Here is a 1,786-nt window from a genome sequence, read left to right as displayed (position 1 = left end):
AAAAAAAAAAAAAAAAAAAAAAAAAAAAAAAAAAACAGGAAAAGAAATGAGGAGATGGAGATTTCCATTGAGCAAATGGCTCAGGTCTTGAGGAAAGTGAGGACCAAAGAATCTGGGGAGGCCCATAAAATTTTTGTGGTCCAGCAGCAAACACCCGAGGAGCCTAAAAATTCCTGTGGGGCTAGAGTTCCTGAGCTAGCAGGGGTGGGAGTTAGAACCAGCGGATATAGCTATTGCTATTGACATGACCTCATGTCCAATCCTGTTGTTATCTGGACAAACAAGAGTTTCCCAAGAATTTTTATTTACTTTGGAGCACACACAGGAGTCAATTCACATCTATTCAGCCCCAGTAGAATCTAAGACAGGGCTTCTGTGATGAAGGACAAGTTATTTTTCTTGATTTTCAACCCATCATGGACTGAAACTTTAAAAAAAAATACAATAAAAATAAATGGCTAGAAAATGAGATGAAAAACATATGCTTGAAAGATGTGGCTCTGTGAAACTACTGTAAATTTTCTAAACACTCACTCTGTATCAGTTTATCTTGTCAAGAACCCTATCAAGTCTGCAGACCAGCCCCAGACTGTAGATACACTTTAAGAAGCACTGGCCTAAGCCACTCTTAATTCTGGATTCTATGGAAATGAAAGGAATCTTCACAACTACAACAGAAATAGTAATTTTTACTGGAGAGTTTCCACAAAGAGTGAAAGAGGAAAATTCATAGCACTTTGTCAACATCAAGTTTAGCAAATGACACATTCATATCACAGACGTTTGTGTCTGCCAACAGCCATAGCACTCTGAGGAAGGGAACTGAGTTTTTCAGCATCAGAAAACAATACCAGAAGTATTGTTTTCCTACTTTAAACTTGAACATGTTCAGGACACCAGATAATAAAAAGCACAGGACTAATAGCACATTACTACATCTTTATGATAATTAACTCTGTTATACTCAGGGTTAAATTCTACTGTACTTATCTTTAAACTCTAAATTGATGTTACATTATTGGAAAAAATGTGTCCAGTAATGGCAACAAAGAGGGTTTGGTTCTTATGGAACAGACCAGGACTGGACGGTGGTTAACTCTTCACTGTTTTCCTGTTTTCTGCTTATTTTCAGCTTTGAATCTTAATAACTGCATTTAATCTATTTTTGTTTTGATTTCAACTACAAAGCTAATGAAATTTTATTTGATTGAAAAACAAGAATTTCACATTAAGTCTGAAGTATTAGGTACATTAGTACTCTGGCTTCAGAATTATCCTCTTCTTAGGAGACATCGTGAAAGAAGTTGTACTTTGCCTCTGAATGAGTGTGATTTTAAAGGAATGAGACTGTTTTTCAGCAGACATTCCAGAACGTCTACATTCAGTTTAGGGATCTCACTGTTATTCTAACATGCTGCCACTGCTCAGAACATTTCTGGAATGCTTTTTTGGGAATTGCCTTCGGAGGACAATTTTGAAAAGAAGTGATAGGAAACGGTGTTGAGCTGTGAATGACAAATGCCACTGGCCTCAAAAGTCAACCTGAGCCAATGATTTCCTAACTCCCTGTGTTTACATGTTCACAGCACACTTTAAACTATTAGTGATTTTGATGGCATATTTCACATAATCGAAGACTCCAAACTCCACTAAAGACAGGGACAGTTACAATGAAATCAAACTGTAGTTGTGGTGTAACGACAACTACATGACAGGGCCATCTCGGAGGCTTCGTAAAGGCACACATATATAGCTGTGGCTCGCTACACTCAGTCACCTGGGCCAC

This window comes from Galeopterus variegatus, unplaced genomic scaffold (assembly GCF_000696425.1).
Source record: "Galeopterus variegatus unplaced genomic scaffold, G_variegatus-3.0.2 Scaffold7909, whole genome shotgun sequence".
NCBI classification, from domain to species: domain Eukaryota; kingdom Metazoa; phylum Chordata; class Mammalia; order Dermoptera; family Cynocephalidae; genus Galeopterus; species Galeopterus variegatus.
The sequence above is the reverse complement of the archived record's forward strand: the minus strand, read 5'-3'. Positions refer to the sequence as shown.